This window comes from Thermobia domestica, chromosome 5, assembly GCF_964235325.1.
Source record: "Thermobia domestica chromosome 5, izTheDome1.hap1.1, whole genome shotgun sequence".
NCBI classification, from domain to species: domain Eukaryota; kingdom Metazoa; phylum Arthropoda; class Insecta; order Zygentoma; family Lepismatidae; genus Thermobia; species Thermobia domestica.
In genome coordinates, this window is record NC_137458.1 from 17,422,047 (window position 1) to 17,439,044 (window position 16,998).

A 16,998-nucleotide genomic window follows, 5' to 3' on the forward strand; every position below is an offset into this window, starting at 1 on the left:
TTCATCGTTATATGGCCCATGGCAAACTCTTTACTATTTTTATATCATAAAAGTCAGATCCACCGTTATTGTAACAGAGCGGCGTTTGAACTATTAACTGTAGAAATTCAAACTCTGATTAGTGATAATTTCACAGCCTTGTTTTATTACAAGTGGAAACTCTTTAGTCAGTAGAGAGGAGGGTGTGGATCATAGGTCAGAGTTGATGACGATGGGTTTTGGCGGATGGTGGGCCAGAGTGGGTCATGGTAGGTGGTGGGTCAGTGAGTCATAGGTCAAATTTTCATTGACCCACGCCATCTCTGGTTGATACACGAGGTTCCAGACTCGATTTGCAGTGGAAGAACATTGAATATACTTCACTAGCTCACAAACTACATAGGCTCGTCCTATATATATCCTTGTTCATGACAAAGGAGGTAAAGACAAATTAATCGAGAAGTAAGTATCATCATGCTTTTGCAGGGCCGGCGCTAGCAGTTTTGCCGCCCTGGGCGGTACTTTCAAATGCCACCTCTTTAATCTGCAAACCTTGTTTTGACAGAGGACATTCAGGTATTAAGAAAAAGTAAGATACCATATTTAAAAATATGCATGAAAAGTAAACAAAAAATTAAACTACCTCTCTCGAATGCTTATGTAATATTTAAACGACTCCATACATGACACGATATTCAGTATGATCGATTTCGCTGTACGTGATATACAGCAGGCCATACAGAAAATTAAAAAAAATATATATATATATGCTTTAGTCCGACTAAGGATTTTAATTTTTAAGCTTAGTTTATATCAAAAGGTGTTTTCCATAATGTGGAGCATGAAGATAATATAGTGAATCAGATATTACGGCAAAAGTAAGTGATTAGCCTAAGCCTTATAGCGTACTAAAATACAATAGAAATACAGAAATTTTACATATCTTAATTGAAAAAAACCTTTCTTGCTTTGATATGATAAAATTCCTTTATCACATTCGCGTAGTCCAATGTTTCAGCCAATTCGTGTTCCATTGATATCATCACTAGACCACCTAACCGTGTTTCAGATATGGAAGAACGTAGACAGTTTTTAATAAGCTTACAGTAAGTTTCGAAAAACTTCTTTCTCTACTTGCCACTGTTACTGGTAAGGTAAACAAAATCATAAGGCAACACCGACATTGGGAGCAAAGTAGAGACCTGCACGGGCCGGGCTTGGGCGGGCCGACACTGATTTCTCTTCAGGTCGGGCCGGGCTGGGGCCGATTAATTGCAATTCTTTAATAATTATTGACATTCATTAAACGATAATTAGAATAAAGGCAAATGTTGAAGAAGTGTGCCCGTGAAAAATGTTACAAAATGAAACTTCGAAAATTTATCGGGCCCGGGCCGGGCTTGGGCCAAGAATTTTAAAAAACTTATCGAGCCGGGCCGGGCTCGGGACGAAAATCTCCAAAACTTTTCGGGCCCGGGCTGGGCCGGGCCTACGTACATTCGGGCTGGATTGGGCTCGGGCCGAAAAATTCGGCCCGTGCAGGTCTCTAGAGCAAAGTCATATTCCTTAACTAATTTTAGTCTGTTTTGTTGAACTTTTAGGCTTAATTGTAGCCGATAATAGTTTCAGTTCGTATTTCAACTCACTGGGGTTAATATCTTTCGATTCTTCACGTATTATAATGCAGGCACTTTTCAGACAAAAGTTCAGGTGGCATATATTTCAGATTACTTATGTCGTAAATAAAATCGAAATACTCGCTGTGATGTTTAAGTTGCCCAAACCTTTTTCTTAAAGCTAACACAATGACGTCCAGAACTTTGTAATAAAAATCGATCTTGTATTTTGTTTTGCGGATCTTGAATAGCTTCATCCTTTGCCTCGTACTGAAACTGTCTCTTCTTCTTTCGACTTCCACTGTATTACCTATTCGTGGATAATCCATATCTAATACTAATGCCAACTCCATCGCATCAACTAAGTAAGGTTGAAACTTTGCATAATTTCTGCTTCTCTCAAAGTATTTAGATATATTTTGAAGAAACCCGACTGCATCCGAAACATGAGAATCAATGCTTTGGAGACTTTTGCTTACTATGTTTATGTGGAGTGAAAAGTCATACCAGATAACGATGAGCAAAGAAAGTAAAACCACGCAGCTGGTTTGCTATACATAGAGAATCGCAGGCGACCATTCTGTTTGTTCTATTGTCATTACTTATGTGAAGTAAGGCATCATAAACCTTTCCTATTTCATATCTAAGTGGTGTCAGAGCATCAATTCGGCTCTCCCATCTTGTGGTGTTGAATAATTTTAAAGTGAGGCTGCTAATATGTTCCTTTAATATGGCCCAACGTTGAACTGACGCAGAAAAGGAGCCATAAACTTTTTTTTAACTATATAAAAAATGAAACGGTGGACTGAGGTGTTTTGGTTGCATCGTTAACGACAAAGTTTAGTAAAGAAACATAAAAGTCTTGGAAATTTTCTTCTAATATTCTCTTCTGAATACCTGAATGTTTGCTTTTCATATTGGAACCATTATCATATCTTTGACCCTTCTTGTCTTCGATAGGAAGTTCATTTCCTTTAGCTGTTTAATTATTACTTCTGCCAGTCCTAGACCAGTGGTGTCTGTTACTGGTACGAAACCAAGAAAGTGTTCGCAAATTTTTACAAAGCACTCTTCATTACTGTATGTAATTTGTACAAAACAATTGTTGTCATTTGTTTTGTACCAGAAATATCTGGTGTACAGTTTAGTATTATACTATAATATATTGCAGCTCTCAACAAAGACAGAATTTTACTTTGAATTCACTCACTAAGAATTGGAATAATTTCATTTTGAACATCTTTTCCTTAGTAATGGTGGTATTTATTTTGTCCTCCCATGGTTCTTTTAATGTGTTCGGCCATGACGCTGTCAAACTTATATTGCTTAAATATAAAAATAATTATATATAACGTGTTCTCTAAAATATACTATATTGTTGATAAGATTTGAAGAATTTGTAAATTGGTTAAAAACTCGCTGCTAGAACCTAAATGTCTCTAGGTGTTGTAGGCTAGAACCGCCTGTCTCAAGTGGGATTGTACCTTTTGCATACTTGAAGTGGAGCGTTAGAATATTGCTGAATAGAAATATATATATATATATAAGACACTTGATAATATCTGCCCTATTTGAAAATCTTATCTACGCCGCAGCAAGGGAAATCTTGAACGAGATATCTGTAGCTAGTAGTTTGATCATTGAAAATGAGGGGGAATGCTTTGAATTTTCTGAGTGAGTATTTTCCTGAATGTGAGTGAATTAAGTTTAATTACACTCTCAGGTGAACAAAATTTTATTTTTCCATGTGAGTCTATTACGAACCATTATATTTTGATACTATTCTTTTCTTTTCCAAATTTTGCCGCCCTGGGCGGTGGCACGGCTCGACCCCCCTCGCGCCGGCCCTGTGCTTTTGACTTCAATAAGTCAATAAATCTTCCTTTGACAAAGGGTGCACTTGTAATGCTGTAAGAAACAAATCTTGGCAGAAACAGGTTCATATCAAACGAACAAGAAAGTTTAGTTGGATATAAGAGTTCCTTGTAGTAAAATAATATTAACTCTTGAAAGTGGAAACACTGTTGTGCAAGCACGGGATGTTTCAATCTATTTTGACATTGTGCCAACATATACAAAGCGAAAAAAAATCCTTTAATGTTTTTCTCCATTAGAAAAAAAAAACTGAGGAGAAGAGGATATGAGACGATACAGAGCACTTGTATATTAAAAAAAAAAAACTTTTTTCATAAATAAATTCAAACCAACATCCAAACGTAAGGCGACTTGATACAACGTTATGTAGGTCATTTTTGAAATATAGGCAAACTTCACATTAAAAAAAAGGGGGAAAAAAAAAACGGAAAGTTTGTAAACTATGGGAAAATGTTTTTACTTAGAAAGCTACGATAATTTGTAGTGTTTTAGCGAAAGTTAAGGCAGTTATTCAAAGATTGCCAATTTCAAGTCTTTAGCCGAATAAATCATTCGGAACAAAATACCATTCTCATGTTCTTTCACAGAATAAGAACAGGAGGCTCAAGTATACTCTCAACTGTTCCTTATAAATGCCAAGGAAACAATTGTTACTGCAAAACTACTTAAGAGAATGGGCCAAATTTGATGGCTAATACAAGAGAGATTACTCACAAGAACAGAATTGTGGAGTCAGTTCTATTTAAGATAAAATTGTATCCTAACACATCAGGAGTTAATTCACCTCCGTTGAGAAAAGACCATTCTCATTAAGTGTGTCCAAGATTTTGTCGGGATGATATTTTAAAAATTAGGTTCCGAATACATTTTTTTAAAAAAACTTAGCCCCATATTTTTGTGTTTAAGATTAGAATTAGGCATATATATATATATATATTTGGTCTAGGAATTAATTCGTGCGGGTGGACAAGAGATGGCGCAACGAACGGAGCGTCCCACAGTTCCGTGTATCCACACATGTGTTGCAAACCCCTGTCATCGCGTATCGTTCGTAGTATAGGGCAGTGGATTAAAGCGTCAACAACACCAGTTTGTAGTTAAGTGAACATGGCGCAATTTGTGCCTGATAAAGTGTTTTTGCGGGGTGTCCTGCTGCATTACTTTAACATGCAGAAAAGTGCGACTGAAAGTCATCGTATTTTGGTGGAAGTGTATGGTGACCATGCTCTAGCTGAGCGAACGTGTCAGAAGTGGTTTGCACGGTTTAGAAGTGGTGATTTCGGCTTGGCAGACCAAGAGCGAGCTGGACAGCCAAAAAAATTTCAAGACGAAGAATTGACAGCATTGCTCGAGCAGGATTCGTGTCAAACGCAGGAACAACTTGCAGCAGCATTAGGCGTTGATCAAACAACAGTCTCCAAACGCTTGAAAGCCATGGGAATGATTCAAAAGATGTCACATTGGGTTCCACATGAATTGAAAGACAGAGACGTTGAAAGACGAAAAACCATTTGCGAATTGTTGCTTCAACGACAGAGCAGAAAGGGGTTTTTGCATCGAATTATTACGGTGATGAGAAGTGGATCCATTACGAGAACCCTAAACGAAAAAAGGCCTGTTTGAAACCAGGTGAACCAGGTCCATCACAACCAAAACGAGATATTCACTGTGCAAAGGTTATGCTGTGCATATGGTGGGATGTGAAAGGTGTGGTGTACTATGAGCTGCTGCAACCGGGTGAAACTATGAATGGAGAACGTTATCGACGACAATTAATGCGTTTGAAGCAAGCTCTGGCCAGAACACGACCAGAATGGGAGAACAGACATGATAAACTTATTGTTCAACATGATAACGCTCGCCCACATGTCGCAAAACCGGTCAAAACCTATTTAGAAAATGTCGGATGGGAAGTTTTACGCCACCCGCCGTATTCACCAGAGGTTGCTCCTTCGAACTACTACCTGTTCGATTGCATGAACAACGATTTGATCGGACAGCGGTTTACTTCTTCAGAAGATATCGAAACATGGGTCTCTGACTGGATCGCTTCCAAGGATGAGGACTTCTTTCGCCACGGAATCCGTACATTGCCTGACAGATGGGCGAAAGTGGTGGCTAGCGATGGACAATATTTTTCTTAAGGTATTTATGTATTTTGTGTTTGTACTACAGCTTCAATGTGTGCGTACCAACCGCACGAATTAATTCCTAGACCAAATATATATATATATATGAGCATTACCGGCAGCTATGCCCTTTCAAGATAGTCACATATGAGGGATGACGTCCCTCAGCGACCATCACTGAGAAAAATCCGTGATCCGGACAGTGGTATATTGTACAAATATACGGAATCCTTATGTTTACTGTGGAAATCTGTACGGAGCATACGTTATCCATATGCAACATACGTACTGCCCCTTTTTCGTTTAGATATTACATTATACCGTTGGAGGATGTCTGACATCTAACAGTCTTCCATATATCACATACGACAGCTATATATTATATACGTCCATCTGTATGTGAGATTGTGACTGCCTGTATACAATTCTTTATTTCATACGGAAAGTACGTTTATTCGGAACACTTATACGGAAAGTACGTACAAAACATACGTTTTCACTTATGCAGGATATACGTTAAGTCCAAAGAAACTACAGGATTTACGCATTTAACCTACGTTTTTTTTACGTAAGCCACATATGATTTTTTTTTCTTAGTGCACACTACTTGGAGAAGAAAAAATGAATAGGAAAATTAAAAAAGCGACCTGGGATCTTTATGTTAGGTATTAACCCTGTGTTTGCCTGGTGTGTGTAAAGAGAAACCAGGAGAATCCTTACTCGGAATAGTCGGCCTAAAAAAAAAAAAAAAAAAAAAAAAAAAAAAAAAAAAAAAAACTTTTATATCTTTTCGACCAAGTATCTCTATCGTAATAATATTTTTTTGTAAATCATGTAAAAGTCTGCAGTAACTTTGGTACATGTAAACCGGGTTCGATTTCAGATGAAAATGTTGATTATTACTCACAATCTTCTTTAGCCTAAACGATACTATTCTTTAGTAGCCTGTTCTCCATGGATGGAAGAGGTCACATGACCTGGAAGCCGAAAACCCGTCACTCACCAGATCCAGTAACCCGAGATGGTCATACATATAGAAAGTGTGTATGAAGTTGCTAATATATTTATAACTCTTACGCTTATTTCTATCTCTCACTTCTGTCCCGTTTTCAATCACTGTCCCGTTTTCTTCCTAATTCTTAAACGGGACTCCTAAATGTCCCGGTTTTGAGCAAATATAAACAAACCGTCCCATAAATGATCAGAGCAAAGTTTACACTCATAGTGATTTTGTATTGAGCTATTTTGGTAAGTACTAATATTAATTGGGAATTTTTAGGCCGTGCCTGGAACTGGCAATTGTTGGATATCACATAATAAACGCTGTCATATCACTTTTACTTCTGTATTCTGTGATTTGAAATCATTGCTGGCAACCAAAATGCAATCTGGGAAATCTCGCCTCTCTCCCTCCCCCTGACCTGCGATTCGTTTGCGTCCTATTTTTGCAGCTTAAGCATAGTATTGTGTTCAGCACAATCTGAAGTATCGAGGTATATATATAACCTTTGGATATAATTTCTCTTTAAAAGCTAATAATTTACTTTCATCATGTAAATATGTAGGATCAATAATAACAGAGGAAAACCATATTCACGAAGAAATTAAATGTCGACTAAAAGCAGGGAATTCGTGTTATTATTCAGTTCAAAATCTCTTGTCGTCACGAGTTCTGTCGAGAAATTTAAAGCTTAAAATATATAAAACGTTAATCGTGCCTGTTGTTCTGTATAGTTCCGAAACATGGTCGCTTACAATGAAGGAAGAACGCACACTGAAAGTGTTTGAGAACAACATCCTGAGACGAATATTCGGACACAAGAGGAACGGGAATGGGGAATGGCGGAAACTTCATAACGAGGAACTACATAAGTTATATGGTTTACCGAACATTGTTAGGGTCATCAAGTCTAGAAGGCTTAGATGGACAGGGCATGTAGCTAGGATGGAAGAAAGTAGAAACGCTTTCATTCTTGACTGTAAGACCAATCGGAAAACGACCATTAGGAAGACCTAGTCGCAGATGGGAGGACCATATTAAGACGGATCTCGCAGAAATGGGAATACAAAGTAAAAACTGGATCCAGTTGGCTAAGAAAAGAAATCAGTGGAGAGCTCTTGTAAACGTGTCCATAGAGTTAGTTGGCTGTTTTTTTTTTTTTTTTTTTTTTTTTTTAAAGAAAAATCTTGAATATGTAATTAGAAAATTGAAGCTTTTACATGTAATCTTTGTTGATACATAGTACGTTCGCAATGAATACAATATAAAGATTTTTAGTGAGTGTTAATCTTGTGAATCTAATTTAATGGAAATAATCAATAGCTATGGACTTAGTCCAAACTTCAAATGACGGTTGTTCTGATTGTGACAATAATTTTCTTCCTACAGCCATCCTACAAATTAGCTCAGTGGTTCGTTAATACGTGTGAGGTGTGGTCTCTGTTGTTGTGTTTGCTGCATTACATTAAATACATTCATTTAATTGTGTCAATTCCTTTTGGGTACGAAAGAAGATTCACAAATATTTAGGTTAAAAGTATTATTAGCATGTTTTGCATGCGCAAAGAATATAACGGCTTTCTTTTGTATTTTGATCTGATCATTTTAGAAAGGCTGCTTTACGATTTATTCGTCGTCACATAGATGTAAATTACCACCCTGTTTTATAGTAAGAAAACTTGCATTGCATTTTCCATACAATGTCTCAATTTCCCATCTTTTCTTTCTTTTTTTCTTTAAATTCATTTAAACTGTATATCCGTGATCATACAAAAAATTGAATACCACATCACCACACACCATCTTTCTAACATAGGAAAACAAGGGAAAAATGGTATATTTAAGTTTAACGTCACACTATTGGAGACGTCCATTAAGGCAAGTGAAATGAGAAAGTGGGAGGAAACAGGAGTAACGCGAAAAAAACCCATGGACTCAATATTGTCCACCATAAACTTACCTTGCCGGGATCGAACCAGGAACCTCGCACACCCAAGGTAAGCACTCTATCACTGAGCCACCGTGGCCTCCAGATAGGGACACAAAGGTGCATAGCTCTTGAGGAGAGGAAATTTTCGGCTACAAAGCTTGATATCGTTATGAAACAATGATAAAGGCAGGAAGGATGACCCATCCCCATATTAGTTCATTAATATCAAAAAATGAAATCCAACGCTCTCACCTTCTGTACGAGCGGTCCCGGGTTCGATTCCCGGTGGAGGTACTCGGTCAAAAAAGCGTATAAAGTTTTTTTTTCAGGCCTGCTATCCTGAATGAGGATTTCGCATTCACACCAGGCAAATGCCGGGGTGATAGAAAAAAATATCTAACATATAGGTCCCGGGCCGCTTCATTTCATCCCCAACCCTTTCTTCCTTTCCTTTCCTTTCCTTCCTTTCCTTTCGTTTCCTTTCCTTTCGTTTCCTTTCGTTTCCTTTCCTTTCCTTTCCTTTCCTTTCGTTTCCTTTCGTTTCGTTTCGTTTCCTTTCCTTTCGTTTCCTTTCCTTTCGTTTCGTTTCGTTTCCTTTCCTTTCCTTCCTTTCCTTTCCTTTCCTTTCCTTTCCTTTCCTTTCGTTTCCTTTCGTTTCGTTTCCTTTCCTTTCCTTTCCTTTCGTTTCCTTTCCTTTCGTTTCGTTTCGTTTCGTTTCCTTTCCTTTCCTTTCCTTTCCTTTCCTTTCCTTTCCTTTCCTTTCCTTTCCTTTCCTTTCCTCGGATAGTGTGATCGCTGAGGGAAGCTATCTCTCACATGTGACGGGCTAACACGGCCTTAGATGCTGAAAGCCCAGAAATCTAATTCCTAATCCTAATCCTAGTAACGGGCTAACATGGCCATAGATGCTGAAAGACCAAAAATCTAAACCCTAACTCCCAAATCCCAAAAATGAATTCTGCTTACATGGAGCGGAGCATGTTCCGCTTTGAGTCCGCGATGACACAGGTTTGTTAGAAGATGATTTATCACTTAAAAAAAAAAAAAAAAAAAAAAAAAAAAAACGTTAAAAAACTTCCTCCTTAACTCTACATAACATGTCAGCAAATTACTTATATAGTAATTCTTACTTTTCTCGTTAATTATGTGCATCAAAACCTTACCGACTGCAAGTGCAAATAGAGACTATGAAAAATAAAGCACATGTTTAAGATTTTCATTTATTTCTTTATCTTTTGATAAATGTATTACTTGACATCCTGCTTATTCGAATTATTAGGAAGCACGACTTTGGTGCGCTTGGTCACTGGTGCGAACACTAAAAATTTTTCGTGTTGATCTATTATCATGAGGCAATTGAGGAGTTACCTGCATTAAGAAGTAACTAACCCTGGTCCAGAAAACCCAGAAATATTACTGTCTGGGAACCCATGGGCTGACCACGCATTGCCAGATTCAACGTGCGCCATCTGGCTGGTCATGGATCTTGCCATACCAAAATTTTGATTTTCTTAGGGTAGTAGATATATACTCCCAGTAAGCACGCAGGTCTATGGTAATTCTAAGTAATGGTAAGTTATGGTAATTCTCAAACATTGTTCCAGTGATCAAAACATAACACACTAATCCGTCAAAACTAATGAAAACAAGGCAGTAGATCATTTTGACATGCTATAGTTGCTCACATTTTTTTATGATCATGGCGGACATATCCGTAATATCAAAAAATCGACATATTTCCTTATGTCCACCATTAGAAGGCAATTCATTTGTACACATTAAAGTATGTCCAAATGTGAAGACATGCATTTTTGTGTCGTTTTGAGTCGTTTCGGGCTGTGTGTGTAGATAGCTTTCACGTATAAATTTGTATACGCTTAAACTAGATGTAAGACTGAAGGCTGCTAAAAAAAAAAAAAAAAAAAAAAAAAAGTTTGACTTTCGCTTAGAGATTTTTTCTGGGTATAGCTTAACCAAGTGTACATTTTAAGTCATACTTAACAGGTGTTCCAATTTAAAGGAATTGTAAATCTAGCCTTACATTACGTACTATTGGCAAGTCTGAAACAAGCTTGCGATGTAGGAACTAGCAAGTTTGCTGTAGCCTTGGTTAGGTCTGCAGCCGTGCTAATACATGTTTGTGCAAACCTAAAGCCTTACATTGGAGGCTTGAGTAAGGTTATTAAAACTCTGGAATGCTAATAGGTCTGTGTATAATGCCAAATTCTACCGTCTGACTGGGGGCCGCGGTGGCTCAGTAGTAGAGGGTTCACCTCTGGTGCTTGGGGTCCCGGGTTAGATCCCAGCCCACGCCAAGTGAGCTTTATGGTGGACAAACACCATGTGCGTGGGTTTTCCTCGGGCTTCTCCCGTTTCCTCCCACTTTCGTCATTCCAACATTTCATTTATTTCTCATTATCACTGTCTCCTTTAGCCTAAACGGCATAACCGTGGGACGTAAAACTCAAAGATTTCATTTCATTTTTCTACCGTCTGACTTCAGGATTGCTTTTAATGTAGAAATGACATAGTCATCCCTGTTTATCATGAGGAGGTAGAATGTATGGACATTGGTTATTTTAACCAATGAGCTCATTGTTCGCAGCTCAGCTTTGCATGGTCACCAATTTCCATGAATTTACTAATATAGTTTATTATTATAGACAACTTTAATTCTGTTGCTCGAAAGGGTCTTAAACATAGGCAAATCTCTAGTTGCGTCGAGAGTCCCTTGTTCGATCCTATCTCACGCCAAATGAATTTTGTGGTGGAGAAACACTGTGTGAGTAGGTTTCCTTAGTTCCCCCACTTTCTTCATTTCACTACTACCTCGTTCATGATCATGCTTCCCGTCTTCCTTAGCCTCGAGACATGATCTTGAGATTTTAAACCATAAATTTAATTTCCAATTTTTGTAGTACGAATATTTATTTTTTAAAGAAAAAAATCGATGTTAAGATCTAACATCTGCGTAATGTAATAATAATAATAATAATAATAATATCTATTAACACGCTACTTGTTGAACCAAAGCCTTAGGCCAGCTGTATATGTTAAAACAATGTTTATTTGTTTATTTTTGCAAAGTTTGCTCACTAACGAACATAATGAACAAGAAAGCATATTCATATTCAGTATCTTGACTACCCACTTTCAAATAATTAAATTGATGTAATACAAGGTTTCATGTTGCAGTTAAACTGTCCAACAACATCTCATTCTTGGATATATATATATATATATATATATATATATATATTAAATGCTCATTATGTTGTATTATTTACAAAGGTTGATTACCACCTGGAAGTCAGTATATATTTTAGCTCATTGCCTTAATTACTGCCCAATGAAACGTTACATATTATAAATATTGTACTGTAAGATAGAGTAATATTTCAGCTACAACACAAGATACTGATTCATTTGGTTGTGTCTCCTGATATTGAAAAATGTAACAAATAAAAGAAAATATTTGATTCGTTTCACAATGAGCACACAAGATGGCACTTGCTGTAAGATCTTACTAGACGTGCTCTATTTTACGAAATGTTCATTTGTATGTGTAAAGTATTTTAAAGTAACGATCTTATTACGAAATAGACATAGTGTTAAACCGTTTTTCGTGTTATGTTTCATATTTTATTTAAATATTAACTTACTCTTAAGGAAATAGATTTTGAGACGAAACTTACGCAGAACGCCATAATGCATTGTTGCCATATTTCTATGTTTATTGTAGTAGTCACAATAAGAAAATTCCTGGATTCAAGCGTTGCAGTTCGAGAAGCGGAATTGCGGTAAGGGTCGAAAACGAATTTCTCCATTAAGTATCCAAGCAGAATTCCATGATTACTTCCTTTATTATCTGGCATCAGTAAACACTGGACACTATCTGGCAACACCGCACTATTTAAACAGCGTTTAGCATAGCACTGGGAACCTAGCGATACACCTAATCTTTTGGAATATAAATCTCATCTCGGTAAAGGGGAAAAGAAATGATGTGGAGAGAATTCGTGAAGAACTTGATTTATAAGTCCTGTATCATCCCCGTATTCAAGGTATAATTTTGAGCTGAGAGACAAATGCTGAAATGCTTTTGTATTTTTCTGAGCAGCTTGTATTATAAAAGGTATGCCATAAATAACACAACTTTTGAAAAGCCCGCTATTTCTGTTCTAATAAGAGTCTTCCTCCCGGGGAAATTAAAATACCGCTAATTTTACAGTAATTATGTGATATCTTCCAATAGATAAAAGATAATCGAGATGTGGAACAAGGGCGCCCTAGACAATATTATTTTACATGAGAAACCGTTATCACGACTCACTTATCTTCTTTCGATTTCGAACCATTTTCATATTATCAGCATTTATTTTCGCGTTTCTAAACAGCTGAAAACGGAAAGCCACTAGGTGTCTTGTGATAACGGTACCTCACGCAAAATAATATTGTTTAGGGCGCTCTTGTTCCATATTTCAATTATCTTTTATCTATTTGAAGATATCACATAATTACTGTAAAATTAGCGGTATTTTAATTTCTCCGAGATGAAGATTCTTAAGTTGGCAGCACTGAACGTTACAGGATTTTCATCTGTTGTCTTTGTGGCTAAAAATCACGGAACGCCGAATAGCGTATGATCTTCATCTGTTTCTGTACGGATAGGAATGGAACGCTTCATGACGGAACAGCGTGTTGTCATACTGAAAACTTATTACAAATTATGAATGTTGTTCAGAGACTTCGCAAAGTCCGTGGAATATTTGATCAACGTAATGCGCCGAATAAGTCGACTATGACAAGATTGATTGGTAAATTTAAGAAAACCGGTTTGTTTGTGGAAAAAAGTATAGAACCTTTAAATAAAGCAAAATGTGTAACTAAAAACTCGAAACCTGGATAAATATACCGTATAAACGAGTTTTTAATGTACACCTTTAATATAATTAATGCTTTTACCTTCCCTTTCTTTCTAATTGAAGTTGATCCAATGTCAAGAAAACAAATCGTCTAAGCACAATAAATGTTCTGTTTTCAGTTGAATCGGATCTGCAATGTTTCCTATTCTCAATGTTGGAAATTAATAATCATAAGAAAGAACTATAGCTAAAATTTACCGGGAAAAGCGCGAAATTAGAAAACAGAAATACCCAGACGCCCAAAGAAAAAAAGGTTGGGCATTAATCTGCCACATAGTAAATGAATAGATAGTACAATTGAACAATGTGATTGGTTATGATACTGATATAAATACCATATATAGAATGTTTTAAGATTATGTGGAATCTGGGGGCAGGAGTAGTCACCAGGTGGCGCTTGATCCCCTTGTCCCCCCATCTGGCGTCGTCACTGATTCCTACCCGTACAGAAAACAGATGACGATCATGCACTCCGTGCCTAGTAAACACAAAGTCAACAGATGATAATGATGTAACGATCAGTGCTGCCAACTTAGTACAACAGAAATGGCGGGCATTTCAAAAATTGCGTTATTTATGAGACACCCTTTATAATAGTACAATAAAAGTTGGAAATGTAAAGAAACAAGAACAATATTGGAGAAAATATTATTCTAACCGCGAAACTCAAATCAAATTATTGATTTATTTGAATTTCAGGTTCCAGGGAGTAGCCACGTCTCTCATCTCTTGTGGTCTTCATGTATGTCAGTCATTTATATGATTATGTTATTTTGATATTTGAATATTGTATCGATTGATTGACATAGAGATTGCGGCACGGTAGTCCAGTGGTAGAGCGCTTACCCTTGGTGTGTAGGTCCCTGGTTCGATCCACGGCCAAATAAGTTGGTGGACAACATCGTGTCAGTGGGTTTTCTCGGGGTACTCCCGTTTTCTTTCTCAACCCACCAATTCTTTTATCATCATTCACTTGTTTTATTAATCCTCTACCTTAGCGTAGAGTATAATTTTGGGACGTTAAACCAGGCCTGTATCCAGGGGGGTCTAGAAGTCCCCCCTAAATTTTGTCTGCCCCCCCTAAAATTTTCACGATAGACTGGCAAATGAACTATAATATGTTTGCATTGGCCCCCCCTAACTTCAGCCCCCCTACATTTTTGAGCTGGCTACAGGCCTGCGTTAAACTGAAAGATTTCAGAAGATTGACATACTGTAGAAGCATCAAATAGCGCAATTTCATTGTTTAGACGTAGGATATATCCGCTGAAATTTTGGTACTGCCTCCTGTCTGCAAGGGCGCCGATTTCTTTATAAATTTAGGGAAGGGGGGCATTCAGATGCAGAAGATATATATATGAAGATTTTAAGACAAATTGCACTCAACTTATGCCAAATATTGTATATTCAAATATACAATAGGGGGGCCGACATGAGCTTTTGGGGGCCCGGGTCGCTTTGGACCTCCCAAGATCGGCGCCCTTGCCTGTCTGTCAGTCTTTTGTAAAAATATAATCATTTAGAAAAAGAACAGTTGATGTCTTGTTTGTAGTTTTTACTTTTCCTTTTTCTTCAAAACTGTAAAAATAAATAAATAAATAAAAATAATGACGAATTAACTTCTGCCTCCCCCATCATGTACACATCTATTATTCAAAATGAAAATGGTAAACAACTGAAAGAAATGAATTTAGTAAATAGCCTTTGAAGCTTCAAAGAAAAGCCGACTCGTAAGTTAAAATAAAAATAAACAAACAGTTCCGTCGGTAGAAGTAGTGAAGATTTCTCTGGATGACTTGTCAAAAAAAAAAAAAAATCCTGCCCTTTCACTATACTTTTGCTTCACACCTACGTCTTGCAGTAATTCAAAAGAAGAAATACATAAACATTTTTCACTTTGAATATATATATATATATATATATATATATATATATATATATATATATATATATTGAAAGTGAAAAAATATTTTTGCTACTTGTTTTGTAATGTTTTTAGTACTCAGCAATTAGTAAGTGCTTAACACAAGTACAAGCTCTTGAAACGTACTGTATTTAAAATGAACCATTTGCATGCAGTACATATTTTTCAACTTAAAAAAATGTCTTATGCATGCCTTGCACATACGATGAGAAGTGGAAGAAAGTAAGAATTATGACAGACACAAAATATAAGAAAGTTGATTTTTCTCTTACTGTCACTCAAAGCTGCCAAAACCATTCTTCGGTCAATATCCTTGCAAGTCAGAGAGACTCTTACGCATTTTTTCTTTCTTTCTTTTTTTTTTTTTTCAAAAATCGCAATACTATTCTCCTTCTCTTTGATTCTTCCTATTACATTATGTAATAACAATAGCAATAGCTAATTTACCTTCATTTCAATATACGAGAGTGATTCGAAAAGTAATGCCCTCAAGGTAATGTCATCATTTGTGTTGGACAGATAGCACCAATGCATGTATCAATAGAAAGCTTGCAGTGTCAGCTGCAAATGGTGGCATTATTTTTCAATAGGGATGTTATCGAGACGAGACGAGACGAGACTTTGTACAGGCTTGGTCTCGTCTCGGTTGATAAATAACGGTCTCGGTCTCGTCTCGAGTAAAAAATCACCGTCTCGGTCTCTGTCTCGTCTCGGTCAACAGATGCTTGTCTCGATCTCGGTCTCGGTCTCGAGTACCAAATCTCGGTCTCGTCTCGAAAGTCTCGAAAGTCTCGAAATAAAGTGTGAAATTAAAATAGTGAAAGTATTATTCTCGTGCAGTCTGTCGTTTCCGCTTATTTTTTCCTTACATTTTGACTTAGAATTAAGGTATGGTGTACCTCTTCGTAGCTAATTTGCTAGTGCGAATGCTTTCCATGCGCGTATTCCAGGTTCAATGATCAGTGGGTATATCACGCTAAATCCCTAATAGAACCCATATTTCACTTTCAGCAATAGACTTTGTTTCATATAGCCTCAGAACTGCTTATACAATTAAACTCTATTAAATTAACTCCAGTACTATACAGTAGTTTATTTCCTTCCTCTGAATCAGAATTGTTCAGTACTTCCTAATGGATAACGCAACACATAGCAGCACGAATGTATTTAAACGTACCGAAATTGAAACTTTACAATTTTTCATTTATTATTCAATACATTCTGCTTTGACTGTCATTTTAAAAACAAAATATAACGTTCATTATCTTAACAAATAGGGTAAATTATTACTACAATATACGTATTTTGTTTGAAATTGATTAAATGCTATATTAAATGATCATAATTTCTTCTTGCAATACGTCCAGCACACTTTCCAGCTCATATTAAATTATTTCATTAGCACCATCAGTATTCATTTCTATATATTTGGGCTACAAATAGTTCGAATTCGCTACTTTCGGAGTACAGGCACGCTACTTTTTAATCTTCAGATCTGGCAACACTTACTGAATGATTTAAATCAACACAATGTGAGCTTTGTAAGGACTCCCATTTGGTCTAGCGGCTAGCACTCTTGATTTCGGTTCGCGTGGTCCCGAGTTCGATTTCCGGTAGGAG